The sequence below is a fragment of the Capra hircus genome (assembly GCF_001704415.2).
Source record: "Capra hircus breed San Clemente chromosome X unlocalized genomic scaffold, ASM170441v1, whole genome shotgun sequence".
In the NCBI taxonomy this organism is placed as follows: domain Eukaryota; kingdom Metazoa; phylum Chordata; class Mammalia; order Artiodactyla; family Bovidae; genus Capra; species Capra hircus.
The window spans coordinates 7918745-7931837 of record NW_017189516.1 but is presented as its reverse complement, the minus strand read 5'-3'; the positions used below and the strand labels follow the sequence as shown (position 1 = coordinate 7931837).

At 38.0% G+C, this 13093-nt stretch overlaps 1 protein-coding gene and 1 pseudogene across 1 annotated transcript in view; one reads left to right on the top strand and one right to left on the bottom strand.

Moving 5' to 3' along the window:
- Positions 1-13093, bottom strand: part of KIAA2022 (KIAA2022 ortholog) — a 209239-nt gene that overhangs the window by 152718 nt on the left and 43428 nt on the right. The window lies entirely within an intron of this gene.
- LOC102189935 lies at positions 4423-4957 on the top strand (annotated as a pseudogene).

Below are 13093 nucleotides of genomic sequence, written 5' to 3'. Positions count from 1 at the left end.
TGGCATATTGAGTGCAGCACTTTCACAGCATCATCTTTCAGGATTTGAAACAGCTCCACTGGAATGCCATCACCTCCACTAGCTTTGTTCGTAGTGATGCTTTCCAAGGCCCACCTGACTTCACTTTCCAAGATGTCTGGCTCTAGATTAGTGATCACATCATCATGATTATCTGGGTCGTGAAGATCTTTTTTGTACAGTTCTTCTGTGTATTCTTGCCACCTCTTCTTAATATCCTCTGCTTCTGTTAGGTCCATACCATTTTTGTCCTTTATCGAGCCCATCTTTGTATGAAATGTTCCCTTGGTATCTCTAATTTTCTTGAGGAGATCTCTAGTCTTTCCCATTCTGTTCTTTTCCTCTATTTCTTTGAAATAAGAAATATTCTTATTTTATTCTGAAGAATAAATATTCTGAAGAAGGCTTTCTTATCTCTTCTTGCTATTCTTTGGAACTCTGCATTCAGATGCTTATATCTTTCCTTTTCTCCTTTGCTTTCTGCTGCTCTTCTTTTCACAGCTATTTGTAAGGCCTCCCCAGACAGCCATTTTGCTTTTTTGCATTTCTTTTCCATGGGGATGGTCTTGATCCCTGTCTCCTGTATAATGTCATGAACCTCATTCCATAGTTCATCAGGCACTCTATCTATCTGATCTAGGCTCTTAAATCTATTTCTCACTTCCGCTGTATAATCATAAGGGATTTGATTTAGGTCATACCTGAATGGTCTAGCGGTTTTCCCTCTTTTCTTCAATTTAAGTCTGAATTTGACAATAAGGAGTTCATGATCTGAGCCACAGTCAGCTCCTGGTCTTGTTTTTGTTGACTGTATAGAGCTTCTCCATCTTTGGCTGCATAGAATATAATCAATCTGATTTCGGTGTTGACCATCTGGTGATGTCCATATGTAGAGTCTTCTCTTGTGTTGTTGGAAGAGGGTGTTTGCTATGATCAGTGCATTTTCTTGGCAAAACTCTATTAGTCTTTGCCCTGCTTCATTCCGCATTCCAAGGCCAAATTTGTCTGTTACTCCAGGTGTTGCTTGACTTCCTACTTTTGCATTCCAGTCCCCTATAATGAAAAGGACATCTTTTTGGGGTGTTCTAAAAGGTCTTGTAGGTTTTCATAAAACCGTTCAACTTCAGCTTCTTCAGCGTTGCTGGTTGGGGCATAGACTTGGATAACTGTGATATTGAATAGTTTGCCTTGGAGACGAACAGAGATCATTCTGTCGTTTTTGAGATTGCATCTAAGTACTGCGTTTCAGACTCTTTTGTTGACCATGATGGCTACTCCATTTCGGTTCTATAGTAGGGTTAATGCTGACCTCCAAGGGGACTTACACTAGGGGCCCCTTCCAGGACTGCTGCTTCCAGGGCCTCCATCCCTGTGGGGAGCCACTGCCAACCCACACCTCCACAGGTGACTCTCCAAAACTAGCAGGTATGTCTCTTTCAGTCTCCTGTGGGGTCACTGCTCCTTTCTCCTACATATTGGTGCACACAAGGTTTTGTTTGTGCCCTCCTAGAGTGGAATCTCTGTTTCCCCCAGTCCTGTGGAAGTTCTGAAATTAAATCCCACTGGCTTGCAGAGTCAGATTCTCTGGGGATTCCCAGTCCCCTTGCCAGATCCTCAGGCTGGGAAGCCTGATGTGAGGCCCAGAATCTTCACAACAGTGGGGGAGTGGGGGAACTTCTTTGGTATTATTGTTCTCCAGATTGTGGGCCGCTCACTTGGTAGGTATGGGATTTGATTTTATCGTGTTTGCACCTCTCCAACCATCTTGTTGCAGATTCTTCTTTGGTTTTGGACATGGGCTATCCTTTTTTGGTGGGTTCCTGCATCCTCCTGTTGATGGTTGTTTCACAGCTAGTTGTGATTTTGGTGCTCTTGCAGGAGAAGATGAGTGCATGTCCTTCTACTCCACAAGGCAGATTCTTAACCACTGGATTACCAAGGAAGCCCCTTGATTACTGTATAATCACAGCCCATATATCTTGTCTCTTGACCTCAATTACAAGTGCTTCTTGGCAAGGACACTTTTCAAGGTGGCAGTGTGCACAGCATGTTAACACCTTCTTCATAGATCTTAAAAGACATCCATGTGAACTGAAGGTTATGAGTTAAATAGTAACAATAATGATAGTAATAACACAATATAAAATTAAAATTAGAGTACATATTTTGTATAAGACACTTGCTGAGCATATATATTCATCCTATGCATTAAATGCCTCTTTAGTGAACTGAATGTTCAGGCAACTCAGTTAGAGGCTTAACTAACACTTCCCCATTCCTCTACCTGAACTGCCTAGTTCTAAGGCTGAATTATTTCTTTGCCTTTAGTCGTTGATAACAGCTAATGTCAAGTCTGGACTGCTTATTTACCAATGTTATTCTGCATTCCCATAGACAGAAGCCTTCCCTTCTAAATAACATTCAAAGGTTAGGATTATTCTCTATGTCTTATTTTTCTCCTGTGGTTAAAAAAAAGTGTCATTATTTATTTAAAAATTGATAATTACCTTTAGGGAAACTACTGGTTGGGAATGTAATTAATACAAATGACCTACTCCCCCATGATAAACAAACCAAATCCAAGTCAGCAGACAAAGAAGTCAGAGGTTTAATATTGGTCCCATTTCCTCAAAGTACCATGGACTTGAACCACATTAATAATTGTACTAGTTTAATGTAGCTGCTATAACAAATTACCACAAAAGGAGTGACATAAAACAACAGCAATTCATCCCTTCACAGTTCAAGAAGTGTAAAATCAAGTTGTCACCAGGGCACACTCTCCTTTGGAGGCTCCAGGGGAGAGTCCATTCCTTGCAGATTCTGGTGGCTGATGCCATTCCTTGGCTTATGATTGCATCTTTCTCTGCTCCATCTTCACATTAACTTCTCCACGTGTCTCTTTTCTTCTGTGTGCTTATGCTATCTTCCCTTGCTTCTTTCTTGTAAGGACACATATGATGGCATTTAGGGCCCACCCAGATAATCCAGGGTGATTGCCTCATTTTGAGATCCTTAATTGCATCTACAAAGACTCTCTTTTTTCAAATAAGGTAACTTTAACAGATTCTGGGGATTAAGGGTATTAATAAATTATCTTCTTGAGGGCTACCATTTAACTCACTATAATGATCAATAATTAAAAAATAAAGACACTTACTAACATCTCATAAATTTTTCAAAATAGCTAAAAAAACTAATAAGGAAGATTTTGTTAGAAAAACTGAATATGTAAAAAATAGTAGTGGTTGTTAATATGCTTACCAAGACAATAGAGATACTAGTTGAATATACAAATAGGCACAAATTGTATCTTTTTCAGTTATATCTGCCTATAAAGATAGTACAACTAGGAGTGTCACCATTTCAAAACAATAAAGATAAGCCTATAAAACTATAGACTTTCAATGAGATATTATCCTGAGAATAAAAGATGCTAGGCATAAGTATGGAAAGCAGGAAGAAGGCAAGTCATCTTTGATCCAGAGATATCTTTAAAAACAAATGATACTTTCATCCCGGAGAAGGCAATGGCAACCCACTCCTGTACTCTTGCCCGGAAAATCCCATGGACGGAGGCGCCTAGTAGGCTGCCGTCCACGGGGTCGCACAGAGTCGGACACGACTGAAGCGACTTAGCAGCAGCAGCAGCAGCAGCAGCAGCAGCAGCAGATACTTTCATCCACTTGGGGTTAAGGTGGGGTACCTTCGACCCACCTTGATGATTATGACTCACTAGTACTAATACTTCCATTCCACAGTTCTAATTAGTGTTGGCACTCATTTACTTTTTTATTTTTTTGAATATTCAGAAAACACAGGAATGTGCTAAATGCTATAGAGCAGTGGTCTTAAAACTGTAGCCTGTATTATGAAGATTTTTCAGTGAATAAGGAAGCAATGATAGTTTCAAGGGAATCCACTGGAAGATCTTAAACATTCATCTGTATTCTTTCATAAATCTGAACTGCCTGAGAATCCAAAAAAAAAGGTCTCTAACTATGGGCCCTTCCCCATCTTTACTAAAGAAATACATACTTCTTACCTGTGCACAAAGTCCCATGGTATAAAAATCTCCAAGGCACTAAATAAAGGAATAATCCCAAATATTGGTGTAGATGCTAAAAAAGTCAATTATTCTATTAACTGGGCAAAACATAGTTTTACAAGGCAGATAGCATCTAATTCTTTGAGCAAAATTAAAGGAGAATGTTCAGCTTATAAATCATTAAAATAATTTTTGATAATAGACCATTGTAATTTGTGGCAAATAACTTGAAAGGAGATCAAAGACTTGGGTAAGAATGATAAATAAAATTTCCATTCCCATTCCATTACAAAAGCAAGATTATGATCATTTATACCTAAAAAAACATAAAGAGGTGGAAAAGAAACGCCTTACAGGGAGGTTGAGCTGCTTGCACTATGTCTGAAATGAATGAGCTGTTTGAGCTCTATAAGGAGAGCAACAACCTGCAGATGGATGTGGTGCCTGGCGAGAGCGACCTTCCACATACGGAGGTAAGCAGAGGGAGCTGGAAGCTATCCCCAAACCCCTCCCATGCCGGGGCCCCATTGGAGGAAGGCCCAATGCAGGAGGAGGCGGCCCAGCCAATGCGGCCCCGAGGCCTAGCTAGCTGGCCCAGCCCTGGGGAGCAGCCAGGCGAGATCACAGGCACTGATTTCCAGAGCAATGACTATCAGGAAGAGAAGCCGCTCAGTGGTGCAGGCTACAGTATCAGCGGCCCTTGAAGAAGCCAACAAGATGTTTCTGAGAACCTCCAGAGCCAAAGAAGCAGCTCTGGATGGCAGGTTTCAGATGCATAATGAGAAGACCCCGTTTGATCAATTGGGTTTTATCAAAGAGCTTATTTCACTTATGGTTGTCAATCGCCTGACCAAAGAACTCGGTTGTAGTGAGATTATTGACAGAGAATAGTTAAATGCTGTTAAGAAAGGAGGATGCTGCTTGAGGAGAGACCCAGCATTCCACTGTCTTTTGGGTTCATTCCAAGTAGTTCCGTGACAATGAAAAACTTGATCTTTTTTTTTTTTTTTGCAGAGTAGAATAAGGTAGTGACTGCACAGTTAAGAAAAAGGAAGAAAATTGTTAAAGAAAAGTATCTTAGTACTGTTGAATCCTGTTTTGAAGAATGTCCTTAGACACTTATGGCTTTGACATTGTTGTTTATTCAGATTAATTTCTTTGCATTGGGGGAAATATCTTTCATGTTTCACTGTAAGGAATAGCTTTGCAAGAATGTTATGACCAAGACAGACTTCCAGTACAAGAAGCCCACTGATATAAATTATATCATAATTAATATATTAATATATCATATACTAATTATATGGGAAAAAGTAACTGATTTGTCCACCTTAGGACATGATGTCTTTGAGTTATTTGGACTGAAAGAATATTGGGAAAACTTTAAAGATTCAACTTTGTGATCTATCCAAGCTGTGGTTATCAAAGGGTAAATTTTTAGTGTAAAATAAATCTACCGAGTATTCTTCAGTATCCCAAAGAATAATAAAGTCCCAAAAGAAGTGTGTGTTATGTGTGCTATATCTTGAAATGTGTTTCCAAGTACAACTGAGATTTTGTTTGTACATGTATCTTGATCATTTTTAAAGTTACTGTAATCTTTAATTCAAGAAAAATCATTGCCTTGAACATTTTTAAAAGTCAAAACTTAAGACACCGTTAATAAAGTTTCAAATTTAGACAGTAAAGTGTACATGAAAGTATAAAGAACACAAACTATTTCAAACATCAGTATATACTAGAGAATTTTCTGTTTCACTTGCTCTTTTTTTCATTTTAACTTTATAGGCAAAAGACTCTGGTTGAACTTCATAATGTAAAAACTGTTAAGTGAAAATTGTCCAGTAAAAGAAAAGCCCTACATCTAAAAAAAGACACTATGAACAACACTTAAAACTTTTTAATCTGCCCAGAAATCCACCTCAGTATCTGAAGTTTCTCTCTGTCTCCTCCTCTAATTAAGTTTGTTTTTTGGTTATGCACCAGCATTCAAGATAATAAAAGTTTCTTTTTCTGTGTAAAAAAGAAAGAAAGAAAGAAAGAAAACTGATGCTAAGCCTGTCATACTCTGGCAATAATTAATACTGATCCATAGGCATGTGAACTAATTAAAAAGGTACTGTCCATTTCATTTATATATATATTTGCTATAAAAGTTTTATAACTTTAATGAAGACTCATTCCAGATGACTTTTAACCTTATGGATTTAGGGTTTCAGGAAAATAATTCAAGTATATACATGTATACATATAGTTCAAAACAGCTTGTGATATAGTACCTTGAGAGGTAAAAGGGAAATAGACATTTAGACAAACAAGGACATCATTGTTCACATTACCAAGGAAAGCTTCATGGAAGTATAGTTCAGTTTTTCAATACAATTCAGGTAATATCTAGGCATGTATCATTTAGCACCTACAGTAAGTATCAAGGCACCATTGCTTAGTGCCATGTAAGATTTCAAAAGAAACAAAACAAGGTCTCTATCTTCTCAGCATGTATAATTTGGTTAACGAGGATAAGAATGGTAAAGATTTCATTTGTCAGAGGTGAAAGATGAGTAGTTCACAGGTGGATAGAATAGTATGGACCTGGGGTGGGGGAGGGGAAGAGGCAGAAAAAGGCAAGAACATAACAAATGAAGAACAAGTCATCCAAAAGCAGGATATGTGACATTTAACCATTTAGAAGTGTTATAAAACTGAAAGGTTTCAAACTGAAACACCTAATCTGTTAGATCTCTAAAGTACAATGGATATAGTGCTGAAAAACACTAAGTTAAAGCTACAGAAAAAAAAAGCTACAGAATTCTGTTAGATAGCAAATTTATATTGAATAAACTAAAATTAGATAAGGATTAAAATTAGTTTTAAAAGGCATTTTTAAAAACAACCTAGATGTCCATCAGCAGATGAATGGATAAGAAAGCTGTGGTACATATACACAATGGAGTATTACTCAGCCGTTAAAAAGAATTCATTTGAATCAGTTCTGATGAGATGGATGAAACTGGAGCCAATTATACAGAGTGAAGTAAGCCAGAAAGAAAAACACCAATATAGTATACTAACACATATACATGGAATTTAGGAAGATGGCAATGACGACCCTGTATGCAAGACAGGAAAAAGGACATAGATGTGTATAACGGACTTTTGGACTCAGAGGGAGAGGGAGAGGGTGGGATGATTTGGGAGAATGGCATTCTAACATGTACACTATCATGTAAGAATTGAATCGCCAGTCTATGTCTGACGAAGGGTGCAGCATGCTTGGGGCTGGTGCATGGGGATGACCCAGAGGGATGTTGTGGGGAGGGAGGTGGGAGGGGGGTTCATGTTTGGGAACGCATGTAAGAATTAAAGATTTTAAAATTTAAAAAATAAAAAAAATTAATAATAAAAAAATAAAAATTAAAAAAAGGCATTTTTACACAAATAAAAGATGGACCAATTATAACCAGATTTTTACTGGTTAAGATAATTTACAAAGGGACAGGTAAGTTATGGTACCATAGGTAAGTAGATTATGGAAGACTCCATACCCAAGGCAGTCATAAGCTTCAGGCCATAAATGTGTGTGCATACTAGGGGGAGGCAGGTAAGACAATGAAGGGTGCAAAAAACATTGGGAGGGCTAGGTTACAACACTGGCAAATGGTCTGATGTGCTAGAAAATAACCACTTCAAATTAATATTTGGGGAGTGGAATATTCAAGAAGATAACTGAGGGCCAAAGGAATGAAAGTAGAAAGATCTCTCTCATAGACTTTGCCATCAAGACAGATTTTTGTTTTAGGAAAGTTATCAGACATTCATAACACTAATTGATTTTCACAAAGAAGTAGATAGATGAGGTCTCTTTGGGAAATGTCTGCTACATTTTGGCTTGGAAAGAAAAGATCTTTGCTAGTGCACCTGGGCTCCTTTATACAAAATTTAATTAATATCTCTTAGAAGGAAAGCTCACTGTGGTCCCCAGCTATTTTGTGAAGCTCCTCACTCAGGTATGCTGTGACAAATTAAACCTGAGCAAATGGTATCTGTCATGTGTTTAGTACCAAAGGGATAGCAGTCAGAAGAGGAAGGAGATAGGTTTGAGATATTAAACTAAAAGAGAGAAACAGAAGAATGCCATTGACTAGGAAGATTCTCCAAATATACCTGAATCCTGAGGGCTACATATCTCTCTTTTTGCTAACCTGATGACTTTTTTGGATCTGGGGTGGGAAGTTTCAGAATGAAGAAATAGAGAGTTTTCTAGGCTACCATTTAAGTCAATCTTTTGAAACATTATTCCTAGAAAAATTACTATGACTCTTCTTTCTTATGAACTTGCAAGCAAATAGGGGGATCCATTTAAGAGACAAAAGAGATATCACAACTGAATGTAGTAAATGAACCTAGAATGGATCCTGAATTAGCAAAAAAAAGTAATGGATATTATTGGGTCAATTGACAAAAAAGAAATACAGAAGATGAAGTATTATCTCAATGTTAAGTTTACTGGACTGTGATTATTTAAGAGAATTTTTTTATTCTTTAGAAACATACACTAAGGTAGCTAGGTTAAGGAGACATGATGTATGCAAGCTATTTTAAAATGGAAAAAGATTATGCACATACATGAGAAACAGTGATTAAAAAAGTGAGGCAAAATATTAACAATAACTGAATCTAGATAAAGGGTATACAGGTATTCTTTGTATTATTTTTTGCAAAATTTCTATAAACTTGAAATTATTTAAAAGGACTATTCACTTCTCCATCAACAACAGAAAAGTCATATATTGAGGAATTCAGAGTGACATCAGCAGGAATGATAAAATCTCAGAAAAATCCCTTCCTTCATCCAGCCAATGAGATCACTGGCAAACACTGTTATTAATCAAGATTTTTGGAACTTGGAAAATTAACCAAAGGCTTGCAGCAATCCAGGAAGTGTTATTTAAAAAACTAAAAATAGAGTTACCATGCGATCCTTAAATCCCACTCCTGGGTATATATCCAGAGAAAACTATAATTTGAAAATAAACATGCACCCCAATGTTCACTGCAGCACTGTTTACAATAGCCAAAACATGGAAGCAAACTAAACATTCATCAATAGACGAACAGGCAAAAATGTGGTGTGTATATATATATATATACATATACATACATATACATACACACACAAACACACACATATATATAATGGAATATTACTCAGCCATAAAAAAGAATGAAATAAGATCATCTGCAGTAACATGGATGATCTAGAGATTATCATACTAAGTGAAGAAAGCCACACATTAGAAAGACAAATATCTTTTTTTTATTACATTTTTCATTTTGTGTTGGAGTATAGCTGATTAACAGTGTTGTGATAGTTTCAGGTGGACAGCAAAGGGAGACAAATATGATATCGCTTATATGTGGAACCTAAGAAAAAGATACAAATGAACTTATTTACAAAATAGAAATAGACACACAGGCATAGAAAGCAATCTTCTGGCTATCAAAGGGGAAAAGGGGAAGGGATAAATTAGGAGGTTGGGATTAACATATATATAGTACTATATATAAAATAGATAAGGAACAAGGACAGGGAACCAGACTTAACATTTTGTAATAACCTATAAGGGAAAAGAATCTGAAAAATAGTTATATATGTATATATCACTGTGCTGTATACCTGAAACTAACATAACATTGTAAATCAACTATACTCCAATTTTTCTAAAAAAGAGGTAGAAATGAAAATCCAGCAAACATTTATTCAAGAAAAATGGCTGTATCTCAGTAAGACTGAGATTTGGTAGTTTTTAAATTTTCCCTATTCCCCTCCCCACCCCCAACTCCAAACTAGTCTTAAAAACTAAGAGCCCACAATTACAGTGAAAACCAGCAGTCACAGGAGAGTGTAGAATGGGATTGGAGCTTTTTCAAAACCCCATTTTCAGATAATTACCATTATTTGACTTATTGGTTCCCTGGAATATCCCACTCACAAGCCTTATTTTTATTTAAGCTTGCTGAGATCTCTCCCAGTACAAATGTCCTTTTCCCCAGGGGCATTTGTTGAAAACAATCTGTGGCAGTTGTTTAACATCATAGTTGTCTAAGGCAGTGGATAACAGATGGGGCAAACAATAGGCTAATGAAAAAGCTTAAAAGGAAACTCTGGGGAAATATCTATGGGGGTTTGAACAACTCTGACATATTTCTGGGAATCTCAACGGCCATGTTCATGTATAGAGCTGTGATCATGCACAGGGCTATGTGCATGCTCAGGAAATACCTGAGAAGGGTCTCAGCTCTCACATCTGGCTGACCTTGAGCCTCTATACAAGCAGGGAATGAAAGCTAAAGTAAAGACGTCAACTACCTGCTTAAGTGTTGAAGACATGCCCCCAACAAACACAAAGAGCCCTTTAGCAAAGACTGGGAGATTTACTGGTTCCAAGTAGCAACCTAGACATCCATCAACAGATGAATGGATAAAGAAGTGGTGGTACATATATACAATGGAATATTACCCAGTAATAAAAAAGGGATGAAATTGAGTCAGTTATAGTGATGTGGATGAACCTAGAGCCTGTCATACAGAGCGAAGTATGTCAGAAAGAGAAAAACAAATGCCATATATTAATGCATATATATGGAATCTAGAAAAGTGGTACTGATGAACCTATTTGCAGGGGAATAATAGAGACATGAACCGTGAACTTCCTGATGTTCAAGCTGGTTTTAGAAAAGGCAGAGGAACCAGAGATCAAATTGCCAACATCCGCTGGATCATGGAAAAAGCAAAAGAGTTCCAGAAAAACATCTATTTCTGCTTTATTGACTATGCCAAAGCCTTTGACTGTGTGGATCACAATGAACTGTGGAAAATTCTGAGAGAGATGGGAATACCAGACCACCTGACCTGCCTCTTGAGAAATCTGTATGCAGGTCAGGAAGCAACAGTTAGAACTGGACTTGGAACAACAGACTGGTTCCAAATAGGAAAAGGAGTATGTCAAGGCTATATATTGTCACCCTGCTTATTTAACTTATATGCAGAGTACATCATGAGAAGCGCTGGACTGGAAGAAACACAAGCTGGAATCAAGATTGCTGGGAGAAATATCAATAACCTCAGATATGCAGATGACACCACCCTTATGGCAGAAAGTGAGGAGGAGCTAAAAAGCCTCTTGATGAAAGTGAAAGACGAGAGTGAAAAAGTTGGCTTAAAGGTCAACATTCAGAAAACGAAGATCATGGCATCCGGTCCTATCACTTCATGGGAAATAGATGGGGAAACAGTGGAAACAGTGTCAGACTTTATTTTTTGGGGGGACTCCAAAATCACTGCAGATGGTGACTGCAGCCATGAAATTAAAAGACGCTTCCTCCTTGGAAGGAAAGTTATGACCAACCTAGATAGCATATTCAAAAGCAGAGATATTACTTTGCTAACTAAGGTCCATCTAGTCAAAGCTATGGTTTTTCCAGTAGTCATGTATGGATGTGACAGTTGGACTGTGAAGAAGGCTGAGCACTGAAGAATTGATGGTTTTCAACTGTGGTGTTGGAGAAGACTCTTGAGAGTCCCTTGGACTGCAAGGAGATCCAACCAGTCCATTGTGAAGGAGATCAACCCTGGGATTTCTTTGGAAGGAATGATGCTAAAGCTGAAACTCCAGTACTTTGGCCACCTCATGCGAAGAGTTGACTCATTGGAAAAGACTCTGATGCTGGGAGGGATTGGGGGCAGGAGGAAAAGGGGACAACAGAGGATGAGATGGCTGGATGGCATCACTGACTCGATGGACATGAGTCTGAGTGAATTCCGGGAGTTGGTGATGGACAGGGAGGCCTGGCATGCTGCGATTCATGGAGCTGCAAAGAGTCGGACACAACTAAGTGACTGAACTGAAGTGAACTGAAGTGAACTGAATAGAGACACAGATATAGCGAGTGAACTTGTGGACACATTGGGGTAAAAAGAGGGTGGGACAAACTGAAAAAGCAGCATTGACATATGTATACTACAATGTGTAAAATAGATAGCTAGTGGGAAGCTGCAGGAAAGCACAGGGAGCTCAGCTCAGGGCTCTGTGATGACCTAGAGGGGTGGAATGGCAGGGATGGGAGGGAGTCTCAAGATAGACAGGATATGTGTATACATATGGCTGGTTCTCAATCACTGTTGTACAGCAGAAATTAACACAACATTGTAAAGCAATTTTATTCCAATAAAAATATTTTAAAAAGGAAATCTCAGTCCAATCATTAGCTCAGCATTAAGCTAGCCAATCAGAGACTTAAGTGGCCAAGTACAAAAAAGAGTACAGACTCTACAGATTAATTCAGAAAATAAACAACTACAACAGACCCTGAGAAGGTAATAGAGGATCTGATTTCCAAATACGCCACTGTATTACTTAAAACATCCAGTTTCAACAACAACAATAACAACAACAAAAAAATCATTACCAAAAGCCAAGAAAGTATGACCCATACACAGGATAAAAAGTAAAGCAATCTATAGAAACTGTTCCTGAGGCAGCTCAAATGTTGAATTTAATAGACTTTAACTTGGTTATTAAAAGTATTTTTCATGAGCTAAAGTAAATAATATCTAAACTAAAGGAAAGTATGAGAACAATATCTCACCAAATAGAGAATGTCAATATGACATAAAAATTATGAAATGAACCAAACAGAAATTCTGAAACTGAGAACTAAAAATGAAGTGTAAAGTTCACTAGAAGAGCAAGATTGCACATTTGAGCAAGAAGAAGAAAGAATCAATTAACTTACTGCTGCTGCTGCTAAGTTGCTTCAGTCGTGTCCAACTCTGTGCGACCCCATAGATGGCAGCCCACCAGGCTCTCCCATCCCTGGAATTCTCCAGGCAAGAACACTAGAGTAGGTTACCATTTCCTTCTCCAATGCATGAAAGTGAAAAGTGAAAGTGAAGTTGCTCAGTCATGTCCAACTCTTAGCGACCCCATGGACTACAGCCTACCAGGCTTCTCTGTCCATGGGATT